This window comes from Ambystoma mexicanum, chromosome 6q (genome assembly GCF_040938575.1).
Source record: "Ambystoma mexicanum isolate Mex_15411 chromosome 6q, UKY_AmexF1_1, whole genome shotgun sequence".
In the NCBI taxonomy this organism is placed as follows: Eukaryota; Metazoa; Chordata; class Amphibia; order Caudata; family Ambystomatidae; genus Ambystoma; species Ambystoma mexicanum.
Window position 1 is genome coordinate 1,631,968,311 of NC_090937.1, and position 14,811 is coordinate 1,631,983,121.

Consider the following 14,811-nt stretch of genomic DNA (forward strand, 5'->3'; position numbering starts at 1 on the left):
CCCAGCCAATGACTTATTCTTATTTCTAAGGGGCGCTCCATCACATAGCCCAGACAGGCAGGAGTTGGTGGTATAGTGGTGAGCATAGCTGCCTTCCAAGCAGTTGACCCGGGGCCAACGCAGATCAAATCTTTAAATTGTTCAAAATGCATTTTTGGGAAATCAGACTCATGCTGAAAGCAAAGCTGACACACTTTTCGCGAAAATCAAAACCCCATCCAGGAAAGGTTCTTGCATCCTAGTTTCTGCAACTGTCTATCGGTGAGGGGATTGAAGCGAGCAGGGCTCCTGGCCCCTCCCCGACAAAGCCCTGACGAAGGCCTGACAAAGGCCTATTTGCCTTGCCCTGACGGGCAAAGGTCCCAGCAGGCCACCGAGCACAGCACCTCAGCCTATTAGAGTGAGGTTTCAGGATCTCTCTCATCCTGTAAACCAACATACTGAGGAAGGTGAAACGTGTGGCTGCGCTCCTCACATGCTGAAGCAGCAGCAGCCCTTTCCCTGAAGCAAAGTTCCTTCATTCCTCCCTCCCATAACCCTTAGCAGGGAATTTATGGTAATTGAGTTGAGTTTCCAAACTGGCCCTTCCTTCCTTCCCATATCTGCCAGCTCGAGAAGGCTTGTTTTGTTGCACCTGGGAAGTAAAGTATCTATTTGCGAGAGAGAGAGAATGAGAGGGACAGAGAGAGAGAGACAGAGAGAGAAGGGGAAGGGGTGTTGGCAGTTAGGGTGTGAGCTAGAGAAATGAGGCCTGTCTGCAAAAGGCCATGGGATGGGAGTGCGTGGTTGCAGGTTGTTTGGCTTTGTAAGGCCTACTGCCCGCTTCACTCGAAACTGGGTCTAGGGTTGTCGGTTTGTAGGCTGTAAAAGCCCAGAAAAGCTCTTGTTCTCCAACCAGCAGAGTGGCGCAGCGGAAGCGTGCTGGGCCCATAACCCAGAGGTGGATGGATGGAAACCATCCTCTGCTAAGTTTTTTCAAATTATGTTTTTGTGTCATGGCATTAGGGCACAAAGAGCTGTAAGTGCCTGGATGCAATGTCATTCCTTGAACTTGCTGCCTCGTTCCACTCTTGCGCTAAATAGGAGAGGGTCCCAGCCCAGCCAACAAAATGTACTGTTCAATCAAACCAAACTTAAAACCAAGCTCCTTTTTTAAGGGGTCCCGGGGAAATGTTGGGCTGACCGGCAAGACCTCATGATGCGAACTGCTTCTGCGTCAAACGCAAGCTTTTTTCATTCCCAGCCAATGACTTATTCTTATTTCTAAGGGGCGCTCCATCAGGTAGCCCAGATAGGCAGGCATTGGTGGTATAGTGGTGAGCATAGCTGCCTTCCAAGCAGTTGACCCGGTTTGATTCCCGGCCAACGCAGATCAAATCTTTAAATTGTTCAAAATGCATTTTTGGGAAATCAGACTCATGCTGAAAGCAAAGCTGACACACTTTTCGCGAAAATCAAAACCCCATCCAGGAAAGGTTCTTGCATCCTAGTTTCTGCAACTGTCTATCGGTGAGGGGATTGAAGCGAGCAGGGCTCCTGGCCCCTCCCCGACAAGGCCCTGACGAAGGCCTGACAAAGGCCTATTCGCCTTGCCCTGACGGGCAAAGGTCCCAGCAGGCCACCGAGCACAGCACCTCAGCCTATTAGAGTGAGGTTTCAGGATCTCTCTCATCCTGTAAACCAACATACTGAGGAAGGTGAAACGTGTGGCTGCGCTCCTCACATGCTGAAGCAGCAGCAGCCCTTCCCCTGAAGCAAAGTTCCTTCATTCCTCCCTCCCATAACCCTTAGCAGGGGATTTATGGTAATTGAGTTGAGTTTCCAAACTGGCCCTTCACTCCTTCCTTCCTTCCCATATCTGCCAGCTCGAGAAGGCTTGTTTTGTTGCACCTGGGAAGTAAAGTATCTATTTGCTAGAGAGAGAGAATGAGAGAGAGAGACAGAGAGAGAGAGACAAAGAGAGAAGGGGAAGGGGTGTTGGCAGTTAGGGTGTGAGCTAGAGAAATGAGGCCTGTCTGCAAAAGGCCATGGGATGGGAGTGCGTGGTTGCAGGTTGTTTGGCTTTGTAAGGCCTACTGCCCGCTTCACTCGAAATTGGGTCTAGGGTTGTCGGTTTGTAGGCTGTAAAAGCCCAGAAAAGCTCTTGTTCTCCAGCCAGCAGAGTTGCGCAGCGGAAGCGTGCTGGGCCCATAACCCAGAGGTCGATGGATCGAAACCATCCTCTGCTAAGTTTTTTCAAATTATGTTTTTGTGTCATGGCATTAGGGCACAAAGAGCTGTAAGTGCCTGGATGCAATGTCATTCCTTGAACTTGCTGCCTCGTTCCACTCTTGCGCTAAATAGGAGAGGGTCCCAGCCCAGCCAACAAAATGTACTGTTCAATCAAACCAAACTTAAAACCAAGCTCCTTTTTTAAGGGGTCTCGGGGAAATGTTGGGCTGACCGGCAAGACCTCATGATGCGAACTGCTTCTGCGTCAAACGCAAGCTTTTTTCATTCCCAGCCAATGACTTATTCTTATTTCTAAGGGGCGCTCCATCAGATAGCCCAGACAGGCAGGCGTTGGTGGTATAGTGGTGAGCATAACTGCCTTCCAAGCAGTTGACCCGGGTTCTATTCCCGCCAACGCAGATCAAATCTTTAAATTGTTCAAAATGCATTTTTTGGAAATCAGACTCATGCTGAAAGCAAAGCTGACACACTTTTCGTGAAAATCAAAACCCCATCCAGGAAAGGTTCTTGCATCCTAGTTTCTGCAACTGTCTATCGGTGAGGGGATTGAAGCGAGCAGGGCTCCTGGCCCCTCCCCGACAAAGCCCTGACGAAGGCCTGACAAAGGCCTATTCGCCTTGCCCTGACGGGCAAAGGTCCCAGCAGGCCACCGAGCACAGCACCTCAGCCTATTAGAGTGAGGTTTCAGGATCTCTCTCATCCTGTAAACCAACATACTGAGGAAGGTGAAACGTGTGGCTGCGCTCCTCACATGCTGAAGCAGCAGCTGCCCTTTCCCTGAAGCAAAGTTCCTTCATTCCTCCCTCCCATAACCCTTAGCAGGGGATTTATGGTAATTGAGTTGAGTTTCCAAACTGGCCCTTCCTTCCTTCCTTCCCATATCTGCCAGCTCGAGAAGGCTTGTTTTGTTGCACCTGGGAAGTAAAGTATCTATTTGCGAGAGAGAGAGAATGAGAGAGAGAGACAGAGAGAGAGAGACAGAGAGAGAAGGGGAAGGGGTGTTGGCAGTTAGGGTGTGAGCTAGAGAAATGAGGCCTGTCTGCAAAAGGCCATGGGATGGGAGTGCATGGTTGCAGGTTGTTTGGCTTTGTAAGGCCTACTGCCCGCTTCACTCGAAACTGGGTCTAGGTTGGTCGGTTTGTAGGCTGTAAAAGCCCAGAAAAGCTCTTGTTCTCCAACCAGCAGAGTGGCGCAGCGGAAGCGTGCTGGGCCCATAACCCAGAGGTCGATGGATCGAAACCATCCTCTGCTAAGTTTTTTCAAATTATGTTTTTGTGTCATGGCATTAGGGCACAAAGAGCTGTAAGTGCCTGGATGCAATGTCATTCCTTGAACTTGCTGCCTCGTTCCACTCTTGCACTAAATAGGAGAGGGTCCCAGCCCAGCCAACAAAATGTACTGTTCAATCAAACCAAACTTAAAACCAAGCTCCTTTTTTAAGGGGTCCCGGGGAAATGTTGGGCTGACCGGCAAGACCTCATGATGCGAACTGCTTCTGCGTCAAACGCAAGCTTTTTTCATTCCCAGCCAAAGACTTATTCTTATTTCTAAGGGGCGCTCCATCACATAGCCCAGACAGGCAGGCGTTGGTGGTATAGTGGTGAGCATAGCTGCCTTCCAAGCAGTTGACCAGGGTTCGATTCCCGGCCAACGCAGATCAAATCTTTAAATTGTTCAAAATGCATTTTTGGGAAATCAGACTCATGCTGAAAGCAAAGCTGACACACTTTTCGCGAAAATCAAAACCCCATCCAGGAAAGGTTCTTGCATCCTAGTTTCCGCAACTGTCTATCGGTGAGGGGATTGAAGCGAGCAGGGCTCCTGGCCCCTCCCCGACAAAGACCTGACGAAGGCCTATTCGCCTTGCCCTGACGGGCAAAGGTCCCAGCAGGCCACCGAGCAGAGCACCTCAGCCTATTAGAGTGAGGTTTCAGGATCTCTCTCATCCTGTAAACCAACATACTGAGGAAGGTGAAACGTGTGGCTGCGCTCCTCACATGCTGAAGCAGCAGCAGCCCTTTCCCTGAAGCAAAGTTCCTTCATTCCTCCCTCCCATAACCCTTAGCAGGGGATTTATGGTAATTGAGTTGAGTTTCCAAACTGGCCCTTCCTTCCTTCCTTCACATATCTGCCAGCTCGAGAAGGCTTGTTTTGTTGCACCTGGGAAGTAAAGTATCTATTTGCGAGAGAGAGAGAATGAGAGAGAGAGACAGAGAGAGACAGTGAGAGAAGGGGAAGGGGTGTTGGCAGTTAGGGTGTGAGCTAGAGAAATGAGGCCTGTCTGCAAAAGGCCATGGGATGGGAGTGCGTGGTTGCAGGTTGTTTGGCTTTGTAAGGCCTACTGCCCGCTTCACTCGAAACTGGGTCTAGGGTTGTCGGTTTGTAGGCTGTAAAAGCCCAGAAAAGCTCTTGTTCTCCAACCAGCAGAGTGGCGCAGCGGAAGCGTGCTGGGCCCATAACCCAGAGGTCCATGGATCGAAACCATCCTCTGCTAAGTTTTTTCAAATTATGTTTTTGTGTCATGGCATTAGGGCACAAAGAGCTGTAAGTGCCTGGATGCAATGTCATTCCTTGAACTTGCTGCCTCGTTCCACTCTTGCGCTAAATAGGAGAGGGTCCCAGCCCAGCCAACAAAATGTACTGTTCAATCAAACCAAACTTAAAACCAAGCTCCTTTTTTAAGGGGTCCCGGGGAAATGTTGGGCTGACCGGCAAGACCTCATGATGCGAACTGCTTCTGCGTCAAACGCAAGCTTTTTTCATTCCCAGCCAATGACTTATTCTTATTTCTAAGGGGCGCTCCATCAGATAGCCCAGACAGGCAGGCGTTGGTGGTATAGTGGTGAGCATAGCTGCATTCCAAGCAGTTGACCCGGGTTCGATTCCCGGCCAACGCAGATCAAATCTTTAAATTGTTCAAAATGCATTTTTTGGAAATCAGACTCATGCTGAAAGCAAAGCTGACACACTTTTCGTGAAAATCAAAACCCCATCCAGGAAAGGTTCTTGCATCCTAGTTTCTGCAACTGTCTATCGGTGAGGGGATTGAAGCGAGCAGGGCTCCTGGCCCCTCCCCGACAAAGCCCTGACGAAGGCCTGACAAAGGCCTATTCGCCTTGCCCTGACGGGCAAAGGTCCCAGCAGGCCACCGAGCACAGCACCTCAGCCTATTAGAGTGAGGTTTCAGGATCTCTCTCATCCTGTAAACCAACATACTGAGGAAGGTGAAACGTGTGGCTGCGCTCCTCACATGCTGAAGCAGCAGCAGCCCTTTCCCTGAAGCAAAGTTCCTTCATTCCTCCCTCCCATAACCCTTAGCAGGGGATTTATGGTAATTGAGTTGAGTTTCCAAACTGGCCCTTCCTTCCTTCCTTCCCATATCTGCCAGCTCGAGAAGGCTTGTTTTGTTGCACCTGGGAAGTAAAGTATCTATTTGCGAGAGAGAGAGAATGAGAGAGAGAGACAGAGAGAGAGAGACAGAGAGAGAAGGGGAAGGGGTGTTGGCAGTTAGGGTGTGAGCTAGAGAAATGAGGCCTGTCTGCAAAAGGCCATGGGATGGGAGTGCGTGGTTGCAGGTTGTTTGGCTTTGTAAGGCCTACTGCCCGCTTCACTCGAAACTGGGTCTAGGGTTGTCGGTTTGTAGGCTGTAAAAGCCCAGAAAAGCTCTTGTTCTCCAACCAGCAGAGTGGCGCAGCGGAAGCGTGCTGGGCCCATAACCCAGAGGTCGATGGATGGGCCCATAACCCAGAGGTCGATGGATTGAAACCATCCTCTGCTAAGTTTTTTCAAATTATGTTTTTGTGTCATGGCATTAGGGCACAAAGAGCTGTAAGTGCCTGGATGCAATGTCATTCCTTGAACTTGCTGCCTCGTTCCACTCTTGCGCTAAATAGGAGAGGGTCCCAGCCCAGCCAACAAAATGTACTGTTCAATCAAACCAAACTTAAAACCAAGCTCCTTTTTTAAGGGGTCCCGGGGAAATGTTGGGCTGACCGGCAAGACCTCATGATGCGAACTGCTTCTGCGTCAAACGCAAGCTTTTTTCATTCCCAGCCAATGACTTATTCTTATTTCTAAGGGGCGCTCCATCAGAGAGCCCAGACAGGCAGGCGTTGGTGGTATAGTGGTGAGCATAGCTGCCTTCCAAGCAGTTGACCTGGGTTCAATTCCCGGCCAACGCAGATCAAATCTTTAAATTGTTCAAAATGCATTTTTTGGAAATCAGACTCATGCTGAAAGCAAAGCTGACACACTTTTCGCGAAAATCAAAACCCCATCCAGGAAAGGTTCTTGCATCCTAGTTTCTGCAACTGTCTATCGGTGAGGGGATTGAAGCGAGCAGGGCTCCTGGCCCCTCCCCGACAAAGCCCTGACGAAGGCCTGACAAAGGCCTATTCGCCTTGCCCTGACGGGCAAAGGTCCCAGCAGGCCACCGAGCACAGCACCTCAGCCTATTAGAGTGAGGTTTCAGGATCTCTCTCATCCTGTAAACCAACATACTGAGGAAGGTGAAACGTGTGGCTGCGCTCCTCACATGCTGAAGCAGCAGCAGCCCTTTCCCTGAAGCAAAGTTCCTTCATTCCTCCCCCCCATAACCCTTAGCAGGGGATTTATGGTAATTGAGTTGAGTTTCCAAACTGGCCCTTCCTTCCTTCCTTCCCATATCTGCCAGCTCGAGAAGGCTTGTTTTGTTGCACCTGGGAAGTAAAGTATCTACTTGCGAGAGAGAGAGAATGAGAGAGAGAGACAGAGAGAGAGAGACAGAGAGAGAAGGGGAAGGGGTGTTGGCAGTTAGGGTGTGAGCTAGAGAAATGAGGCCTGTCTGCAAAAGGCCATGGGATGGGAGTGCGTGGTTGCAGGTTGTTTGGCTTTGTAAGGCCTACTGCCCGCTTCACTCGAAACTGGGTCTAGGGTTGTCGGTTTGTAGGCTGTAAAAGCCCAGAAAAGCTCTTGTTCTCCAACCAGCAGAGTGGCGCAGCGGAAGCGTGCTGGGCCCATAACCCAGAGGTCGATGGATCGAAACCATCCTCTGCTAAATTTTTTCAAATTATGTTTTTGTGTCATGGCATTAGGGCACAAAGAGCTGTAAGTGCCTGGATGCAATGTCATTCCTTGAACTTGCTGCCTCGTTCCACTCTTGCGCTAAATAGGAGAGGGTCCCAGCCCAGCCAACAAAATGTACTGTTCAATCAAACCAAACTTAAAACCAAGCTCCTTTTTTAAGGGGTCCCGGGGAAATGTTGGGCTGACCGGCAAGACCTCATGATGCGAACTGCTTCTGCGTCAAACGCAAGCTTTTTTCATTCCCAGCCAAAGACTTATTCTTATTTCTAAGGGGCGCTCCATCACATAGCCCAGACAGGCAGGCGTTGGTGGTATAGTGGTGAGCATAGCTGCCTTCCAAGCAGTTGACCTGGGTTCGATTCCCGGCCAACGCAGATCAAATCTTTAAATTGTTCAAAATGCATTTTTGGGAAATCAGACTCATGCTGAAAGCAAAGCTGACACACTTTTCGCGAAAATCAAAACCCCATCCAGGAAAGGTTCTTGCATCCTAGTTTCCGCAACTGTCTATCGGTGAGGGGATTGAAGCGAGCAGGGCTCCTGGCCCCTCCCCGACAAAGCCCTGACGAAGGCCTGACAAAGGCCTATTCGCCTTGCCCTGACGGGCAAAGGTCCCAGCAGGCCACCGAGCACAGCACCTCAGCCTATTAGAGTGAGGTTTCAGGATCTCTCTCATCCTGTAAACCAACATACTGAGGAAGGTGAAACGTGTGGCTGCGCTCCTCACATGCTGAAGCAGCAGCAGCCCTTTCCCTGAAGCAAAGTTCCTTCATTCCTCCCCCCCATAACCCTTAGCAGGGGATTTATGGTAATTGAGTTGAGTTTCCAAACTGGCCCTTCCTTCCTTCCTTCCCATATCTGCCAGCTCGAGAAGGCTTGTTTTGTTGCACCTGGGAAGTAAAGTATCTACTTGCGAGAGAGAGAGAATGAGAGAGAGAGACAGAGAGAGAGAGACAGAGAGAGAAGGGGAAGGGGTGTTGGCAGTTAGGGTGTGAGCTAGAGAAATGAGGCCTGTCTGCAAAAGGCCATGGGATGGGAGTGCATGGTTGCAGGTTGTTTGGCTTTGTAAGGCCTACTGCCCGCTTCACTCGAAACTGGGTCTAGGGTTGTCGGTTTGTAGGCTGTAAAAGCCCAGAAAAGCTCTTGTTCTCCAACCAGCAGAGTGGCGCAGCGGAAGCGTGCTGGGCCCATAACCCAGAGGTCGATGGATCGAAACCATCCTCTGCTAAATTTTTTCAAATTATGTTTTTGTGTCATGGCATTAGGGCACAAAGAGCTGTAAGTGCCTGGATGCAATGTCATTCCTTGAACTTGCTGCCTCGTTCCACTCTTGCGCTAAATAGGAGAGGGTCCCAGCCCAGCCAACAAAATGTACTGTTCAATCAAACCAAACTTAAAACCAAGCTCCTTTTTTAAGGGGTCCCGGGGAAATGTTGGGCTGACCGGCAAGACCTCATGATGCGAACTGCTTCTGCGTCAAACGCAAGCTTTTTTCATTCCCAGCCAATGACTTATTCTTATTTCTAAGGGGCGCTCCATCACATACCCCAGACAGGCAGGTGTTGGTGGTATAGTGGTGAGCATAGCTGCCTTCCAAGCAGTTGACCCGGGTTCGATTCCCGGCCAACGCAGATCAAATCTTTAAATTGTTCAAAATGCATTTTTGGGAAATCAGACTCATGCTGAAAGCAAAGCTGACACACTTTTCGCGAAAATCAAAACCCCATCCAGGAAAGGTTCTTGCATCCTAGTTTCTGCAACTGTCTATCGGTGAGGGGATTGAAGCGAGCAGGGCTCCTGGCCCCTCCCCGACAAAGCCCTGACGAAGGCCTGACAAAGGCCTATTCGCCTTGCCCTGACGGGCAAAGGTCCCAGCAGGCCACCGAGCACAGCACCTCAGCCTATTAGAGTGAGGTTTCAGGATCTCTCTCATCCTGTAAACCAACATACTGAGGAAGGTGAAACGTGTGGCTGCGCTCCTCACATGCTGAAGCAGCAGCTGCCCTTTCCCTGAAGCAAAGTTCCTTCATTCCTCCCTCCCATAACCCTTAGCAGGGGATTTATGGTAATTGAGTTGAGTTTCCAAACTGGCCCTTCCTTCCTTCCTTCCCATATCTGCCAGCTCGAGAAGGCTTGTTTTGTTGCACCTGGGAAGTAAAGTATCTATTTGCGAGAGAGAGAGAATGAGAGAGAGAGACAGAGAGAGAGAGACAGAGAGAGAAGGGGAAGGGGTGTTGGCAGTTAGGGTGTGAGCTAGAGAAATGAGGCCTGTCTGCAAAAGGCCATGGGATGGGAGTGCATGGTTGCAGGTTGTTTGGCTTTGTAAGGCCTACTGCCCGCTTCACTCGAAACTGGGTCTAGGGTTGTCGGTTTGTAGGCTGTAAAAGCCCAGAAAAGCTCTTGTTCTCCAACCAGCAGAGTGGCGCAGCGGAAGCGTGCTGGGCCCATAACCCAGAGGTCGATGGATCGAAACCATCCTCTGCTAAGTTTTTTCAAATTATGTTTTTGTGTCATGGCATTAGGGCACAAAGAGCTGTAAGTGCCTGGATGCAATGTCATTCCTTGAACTTGCTGCCTCGTTCCACTCTTGCACTAAATAGGAGAGGGTCCCAGCCCAGCCAACAAAATGTACTGTTCAATCAAACCAAACTTAAAACCAAGCTCCTTTTTTAAGGGGTCCCGGGGAAATGTTGGGCTGACCGGCAAGACCTCATGATGCGAACTGCTTCTGCGTCAAACGCAAGCTTTTTTCATTCCCAGCCAAAGACTTATTCTTATTTCTAAGGGGCGCTCCATCACATAGCCCAGACAGGCAGGCGTTGGTGGTATAGTGGTGAGCATAGCTGCCTTCCAAGCAGTTGACCCAGATCAAATCTTTAAATTGTTCAAAATGCATTTTTGGGAAATCAGACTCATGCTGAAAGCAAAGCTGACACACTTTTCGTGAAAATCAAAACCCCATCCAGGAAAGGTTCTTGCATCCTAGTTTCCGCAACTGTCTATCGGTGAGGGGATTGAAGCGAGCAGGGCTCCTGGCCCCTCCCCGACAAAGCCCTGACGAAGGCCTGACAAAGGCCTATTCGCCTTGCCCTGACGGGCAAAGGTCCCAGCAGGCCACCGAGCACAGCACCTCAGCCTATTAGAGTGAGGTTTCAGGATCTCTCTCATCCTGTAAACCAACATACTGAGGAAGGTGAAACGTGTGGCTGCGCTCCTCACATGCTGAAGCAGCAGCAGCCCTTTCCCTGAAGCAAAGTTCCTTCATTCCTCCCCCCCATAACCCTTAGCAGGGGATTTATGGTAATTGAGTTGAGTTTCCAAACTGGCCCTTCCTTCCTTCCTTCCCATATCTGCCAGCTCGAGAAGGCTTGTTTTGTTGCACCTGGGAAGTAAAGTATCTACTTGCGAGAGAGAGAGAATGAGAGAGAGAGACAGAGAGAGAGAGACAGAGAGAGAAGGGGAAGGGGTGTTGGCAGTTAGGGTGTGAGCTAGAGAAATGAGGCCTGTCTGCAAAAGGCCATGGGATGGGAGTGCGTGGTTGCAGGTTGTTTGGCTTTGTAAGGCCTACTGCCCGCTTCACTCGAAACTGGGTCTAGGGTTGTCGGTTTGTAGGCTGTAAAAGCCCAGAAAAGCTCTTGTTCTCCTACCAGCAGAGTGGCGCAGCGGAAGCGTGCTGGGCCCATAACCCAGAGGTCGATGGATCGAAACCATCCTCTGCTAAGTTTTTTCAAATTATGTTTTTGTGTCATGGCATTAGGGCACAAAGAGCTGTAAGTGCCTGGATGCAATGTCATTCCTTGAACTTGCTGCCTCGTTCCACTCTTGCGCTAAATAGGAGAGGGTCCCAGCCCAGCCAACAAAATGTACTGTTCAATCAAACCAAACTTAAAACCAAGCTCCTTTTTTAAGGGGTCCCGGGGAAATGTTGGGCTGACCGGCAAGACCTCATGATGCGAACTGCTTCTGCGTCAAACGCAAGCTTTTTTCATTCCCAGCCAATGACTTATTCTTATTTCTAAGGGGCGCTCCATCAGATAGCCCAGACAGGCAGGCGTTGGTGGTATAGTGGTGAGCATAGCTGCATTCCAAGCAGTTGACCCGGGTTCGATTCCCGGCCAACGCAGATCAAATCTTTAAATTGTTCAAAATGCATTTTTTGGAAATCAGACTCATGCTGAAAGCAAAGCTGACACACTTTTCGTGAAAATCAAAACCCCATCCAGGAAAGGTTCTTGCATCCTAGTTTCTGCAACTGTCTATCGGTGAGGGGATTGAAGCGAGCAGGGCTCCTGGCCCCTCCCCGACAAAGCCCTGACGAAGGCCTGACAAAGGCCTATTCGCCTTGCCCTGACGGGCAAAGGTCCCAGCAGGCCACCGAGCACAGCACCTCAGCCTATTAGAGTGAGGTTTCAGGATCTCTCTCATCCTGTAAACCAACATACTGAGGAAGGTGAAACGTGTGGCTGCGCTCCTCACATGCTGAAGCAGCAGCAGCCCTTTCCCTGAAGCAAAGTTCCTTCATTCCTCCCTCCCATAACCCTTAGCAGGGGATTTATGGTAATTGAGTTGAGTTTCCAAACTGGCCCTTCCTTCCTTCCTTCCCATATCTGCCAGCTCGAGAAGGCTTGTTTTGTTGCACCTGGGAAGTAAAGTATCTATTTGCGAGAGAGAGAGAATGAGAGAGAGAGACAGAGAGAGAGAGACAGAGAGAGAAGGGGAAGGGGTGTTGGCAGTTAGGGTGTGAGCTAGAGAAATGAGGCCTGTCTGCAAAAGGCCATGGGATGGGAGTGCGTGGTTGCAGGTTGTTTGGCTTTGTAAGGCCTACTGCCCGCTTCACTCGAAACTGGGTCTAGGGTTGTCGGTTTGTAGGCTGTAAAAGCCCAGAAAAGCTCTTGTTCTCCAACCAGCAGAGTGGCACAGCGGAAGCGTGCTGGGCCCATAACCCAGAGGTCGATGGAACAAAACCATCCTCTGCTAAGTTTTTTCAAATTATGTTTTTGTGTCATGGCATTAGGGCACAAAGAGCTGTAAGTGCCTGGATGCAATGTCATTCCTTGAACTTGCTGCCTCGTTCCACTCTTGCGCTAAATAGGAGAGGGTCCCAGCCCAGCCAACAAAATGTACTGTTCAATCAAACCAAACTTAAAACCAAGCTCCTTTTTTAAGGGGTCCCGGGGAAATGTTGGGCTGACCGGCAAGACCTCATGATGCGAACTGCTTCTGCGTCAAACGCAAGCTTTTTTCATTCCCAGCCAATGACTTATTCTTATTTCTAAGGGGCGCTCCATCAGAGAGCCCAGACAGGCAGGTGTTGGTGGTATAGTGGTGAGCATAGCTGCCTTCCAAGCAGTTGACCCAGGTTCGATTAACGGCCAACGCAGATCAAATCTTTAAATTGTTCAAAATGCATTTTTTGGAAATCAGACTCATGCTGAAAGCAAAGCTGACACACTTTTCGCGAAAATCAAAACCCCATCCAGGAAAGGTTCTTGCATCCTAGTTTCTGCAACTGTCTATCGGTGAGGGGATTGAAGCGAGCAGGGCTCCTGGCCCCTCCCCGACAAAGCCCTGACGAAGGCCTGACAAAGGCCTATTCGCCTTGCCCTGACGGGCAAAGGTCCCAGCAGGCCACCGAGCACAGCACCTCAGCCTATTAGAGTGAGGTTTCAGGATCTCTCTCATCCTGTAAACCAACATACTGAGGAAGGTGAAACGTGTGGCTGCGCTCCTCACATGCTGAAGCAGCAGCAGCCCTTTCCCTGAAGCAAAGTTCCTTCATTCCTCCCCCCCATAACCCTTAGCAGGGGATTTATGGTAACTGAGTTGAGTTTCCAAACTGGCCCTTCCTTCCTTCCTTCCCATATCTGCCAGCTCGAGAAGGCTTGTTTTGTTGCACCTGGGAAGTAAAGTATCTACTTGCGAGAGAGAGAGAATGAGAGAGAGAGACAGAGAGAGAGAGACAGAGAGAGAAGGGGAAGGGGTGTTGGCAGTTAGGGTGTGAGCTAGAGAAATGAGGCCTGTCTGCAAAAGGCCATGGGATGGGAGTGCGTGGTTGCAGGTTGTTTGGCTTTGTAAGGCCTACTGCCCGCTTCACTCGAAACTGGGTCTAGGGTTGTCGGTTTGTAGGCTGTAAAAGCCCAGAAAAGCTCTTGTTCTCCAACCAGCAGAGAGGCGCAGCGGAAGCGTGCTGGGCCCATAACCCAGAGGTCGATGGATCGAAACCATCCTCTGCTAAATTTTTTCAAATTATGTTTTTGTGTCATGGCATTAGGGCACAAAGAGCTGTAAGTGCCTGGATGCAATGTCATTCCTTGAACTTGCTGCCTCGTTCCACTCTTGCGCTAAATAGGAGAGGGTCCCAGCCCAGCCAACAAAATGTACTGTTCAATCAAACCAAACTTAAAACCAAGCTCCTTTTTTAAGGGGTCCCGGGGAAATGTTGGGCTGACCGGCAAGACCTCATGATGCGAACTGCTTCTGCGTCAAACGCAAGCTTTTTTCATTCCCAGCCAATGACTTATTCTTATTTCTAAGGGGCGCTCCATCAGATAGCCCAGACAGGCAGGCGTTGGTGGTATAGTGGTGAGCATAGCTGCCTTCCAAGCAGTTGACCCGGGTTCGATTCCCGGCCAACGCAGATCAAATCTTTAAATTGTTCAAAATGCATTTTTGGGAAATCAGACTCATGCTGAAAGCAAAGCTGACACACTTTTCGCGAAAATCAAAACCCCATCCAGGAAATGTTCTTGCATCCTAGTTTCTGCAACTGTCTATCGGTGAGGGGATTGAAGCGAGCAGGGCTCCTGGCCCCTGCCCGACAAAGCCCTGACGAAGGCCTGACAAAGGCCTATTCGCCTTGCCCTGACGGGCAAAGGTCCCAGCAGGCCACCGAGCACAGCACCTCAGCCTATTAGAGTGAGGTTTCAGGATCTCTCTCATCCTGTAAACCAACATACTGAGGAAGGTGAAACGTGTGGCTGCGCTCCTCACATGCTGAAGCAGCAGCAGCCCTTTCCCTGAAGCAAAGTTCCTTCATTCCTCCCTCCCATAACCCTTAGCAGGGGATTTATGGTAATTGAGTTGAGTTTCCAAACTGGCCCTTCCTTCCTTCCTTCCCATATCTGCCAGCTCGAGAAGGCTTGTTTTGTTGCACCTGGGAAGTAAAGTATCTATTTGCGAGAGAGAGAGAATGAGAGAGAGAGACAGAGAGAGAGAGACAGTGAGAGAAGGGGAAGGGGTGTTGGCAGTTAGGGTGTGAGCTAGAGAAATGAGGCCTGTCTGCAAAAGGCCATGGGATGGGAGTGCGTGGTTGCAGGTTGTTTGGCTTTGTAAGGCCTACTGCCCGCTTCGCTCGAAACTGGGTCTAGGGTTGTCGGTTTGTAGGCTGTAAAAGCCCCGAAAAGCTCTTGTTCTCCAACCAGCAGAGTGGCACAGCGGAAGCGTGCTGGGCCCATAACCCAGAGGTCGATGGAACGAAACCATCCTCTGCTAAGTTTTTTCAAATTATGTTTTTGT

At 50.1% G+C, this 14,811-nt stretch overlaps 6 non-coding genes across 6 annotated transcripts; all 6 read left to right on the top strand.

The window, feature by feature from the left end:
• The first annotated feature begins 3,412 nt into the window (after window positions 1-3,412).
• TRNAM-CAU (transfer RNA methionine (anticodon CAU)) lies at window positions 3,413-3,484 on the top strand. The gene has a single exon. It is a non-coding gene; the product is annotated as a tRNA-Met (tRNA).
• A 3,711-nt stretch (window positions 3,485-7,195) lies between these two features.
• On the top strand, window positions 7,196-7,267 carry TRNAM-CAU (transfer RNA methionine (anticodon CAU)). Its single transcript has one exon. It is a non-coding gene; the product is annotated as a tRNA-Met (tRNA).
• A 1,185-nt stretch (window positions 7,268-8,452) lies between these two features.
• Window positions 8,453-8,524, top strand: TRNAM-CAU (transfer RNA methionine (anticodon CAU)). The gene has a single exon. It is a non-coding gene; the product is annotated as a tRNA-Met (tRNA).
• Window positions 8,525-9,709: 1,185 nt separating this feature from the next.
• On the top strand, window positions 9,710-9,781 carry TRNAM-CAU (transfer RNA methionine (anticodon CAU)). Its single transcript has one exon. It is a non-coding gene; the product is annotated as a tRNA-Met (tRNA).
• Window positions 9,782-10,944: 1,163 nt separating this feature from the next.
• TRNAM-CAU (transfer RNA methionine (anticodon CAU)) lies at window positions 10,945-11,016 on the top strand. The gene has a single exon. It is a non-coding gene; the product is annotated as a tRNA-Met (tRNA).
• Window positions 11,017-13,861: 2,845 nt separating this feature from the next.
• Window positions 13,862-13,933, top strand: TRNAG-UCC (transfer RNA glycine (anticodon UCC)). The gene has a single exon. It is a non-coding gene; the product is annotated as a tRNA-Gly (tRNA).
• Window positions 13,934-14,811: the final 878 nt, after the last annotated feature.